This window comes from Chenopodium quinoa, unplaced genomic scaffold (genome assembly GCF_001683475.1).
Source record: "Chenopodium quinoa cultivar QQ74 unplaced genomic scaffold, ASM168347v1, whole genome shotgun sequence".
NCBI lineage: Eukaryota > Viridiplantae > Streptophyta > Magnoliopsida > Caryophyllales > Amaranthaceae > Chenopodium > Chenopodium quinoa.
In genome coordinates, this window is record NW_018745065.1 from 3,049,945 (window position 1) to 3,052,564 (window position 2,620).

Here is a 2,620-nt window from a genome sequence, read left to right on the forward strand (position 1 = left end):
AAACAGAGTTCTGACGCGCATAAAACTTGATTAGCGTCGACGCTGGCAATTAGCGCCAGGCGCCAAGCCTTAGCGCCAAGCGCTAATGCTTAGCGACAGACACTAATAATTAGTTTCACGCGTTTTTTTTTATCATATCTTTTTATCCGAAAGTCCGAATAAGACATATAATATGTCTTTAGAAAGATCTTGAAGTATACTTTACAACCCAATTAGAATCAAATTAAAATATTTTGTATATAAAAAGATATGGTCGAAATAGTGGAAGGGTGTCAGTTTTGGATAGAGTTTTATGTCTCATTCATATCTTTTTCGTTATATCTCGGATTTAATATTATAATATATCATTGAAAATATAATTTCAAGAACTATCCAACCATATAAAATTTGGATAATGATTATGAGCCACGAAAATAAAATCTGAATATATTCCACTTCGTACAAAACAAGGATTCTCAAAAGGAGTAGTTTTATTCAATTTCAAACTCCTTAAAACATAATTATCAATCCTAACTCCATTAGGATTTAAAAGAACCTTCTAGATTATTCTAGAAGACTATAATCAATCCTAAGAGTTTTAGCAATGATAATTAATAATAGGCCTTCCTCTAAATCATTGGGCCGCATATACAAATCAAATCGGGCCCAGTTTAGTATTATGGCCATAACTTCCTCATTATTCATCGGAATTGGGCTTATAATATATCGTTGGAAAGGTCTTTTCAAATCCCATCCAACTACACAATAATTGGACCCTTATCATGGACCAAACTAAACTAGAATGCACGTTTTTCAAAAATAAGGTAAGAAAAGAAATATTTTCAAAAACAGAAAGAAGAGATATTTTAATAAAAACATCCTCATCACTAGACTTTTCATACTTTCGCTTTGTTTGAAAATAAAATGACATGAAAGGTACTCATCCCTGGGTTTGATTTTGGGGAGAAACATTTGGGTGTCTACAGTTATACCATTGATGACATCAAAGGTATAAGCCTCGCTTTATGTACACATCACATAACCCTTGAGGAGGGTCCACTACCTTTTATTAAGAGGCAACGAAAGCTACATCCCCAAATGGGAGAGGTAGTGAAGAAGGAGATCACTAAACTTTTGGATGCAGGAATTATGTTCCCCATCTTGAGTTATATGTAGGTTTCTCCCGTTCATGTTATCCCAAAGAAGGGAGGTATGACCGTCGTCAAGAATGAAAAAGGTGAGCTTATTCCGACGAGGACAATTATGGGATGGAGGATGTGTATAGACTATAGACGTCTAGACACATCTACAAAGAAAGATCATTTCCCCCTTCCTTTTATTGATCAAATGCTTGAGAGACTAACAAGGCACAAGTTCTATTGTTTTCTTGATGATTATTAGGGATTTTTCCAAATCCCTATCCACCCGGATGACCAAGAGAAAACTATCTTCCCTTGTCCATATGGTACATTTGCCTATAGGAGAATGCCATTCGGCCTCTGCAATGCTCCCACAACATTTCAAAGATGCATGATGAGTATATTTGGACATATGTTGGAGGAGGAAATGGAGGTGGTTATGGATGATTTCTCCGTAGGAGGTGTTTCATTTGAGGCATGCCTTGAAAATCTTGAGAAATGTCTTTCAAGGTGTGAGAAGGTGAACTTGGTATTAAATTGAGAGAAATGTCATTTCACGGTGGAGGAAGGCATAGTTCTAGGCCATAAGATTTCTCACAAGGGGATAGAGGTGGAAAAAGTGAAGATTGAGGTTATTAAGAAGCTCCCACCTCCGGTCAATGTGAAAGGAGTGAGATCTTTCTTAGGACATGCCAGGGTTTATAGAAGATTTATCAAGGATTTCTCGCTCATTGCAAAGCCCCTCAATAATCTTCTTTAAAAGGATGCGAGTTTGTATTTCACAATAAGTGTTTGAAGGCATTAAATAAGTTGAAGAAGGCTCTAATCTCTACTCCTATTGTTCAAGCCCCAAGATGGGATTTACCTTTTGAGTTGATGTGTGATGCGAGTGATTCGGCAATTGGAGGTGTCTTGGGTAAAATAGTGGAAAAGAAGCTTCATGTGATCTATTATATGTCCAAGACTCTAAATGGTGCTCAACGAAATTACACTACAACGAAAAAGGAATTTTTGACTATTGTTCATGCTTTTGAGAAGTTTCGTTGTTATTTGTTGGGTTCTAAGACCATTGTCTTCACCGATCATGCGGCTCTCAAGTACCTTTTTTCCAAGAAAGAGTCCAAGCCTTGGTAAATCCGGTGGGTTCTTGAACTCCAAACCTTTGAAATTGAGATTAGGGATAAGAGAGGAGCGGAAAATGTTGTGGCGGACCATCTCTGTCGCCTAGAGGATTCTCAAATTCATGATGATGGTTATCTAATTGAGGATAGGATGCTTGATGACTTTTTATATGCTATTGAGGCAAATAAAAGGAGCTCCCATGGTTCTTCGACTTAGTGAACTTTATTGCTTTTAGGGAGTTTCCTCCTTCCTTTTCTAAGAATCAACGAAAGAAGCTCAAGAGATAGGTAAGACACTTTGTGTTCCAAATGCAGAGGTGCCTAGTGTTTTGAAAATGTGCCACTCGGACCCGAGTGGTGGCCATATGGATGTCTCTAAAA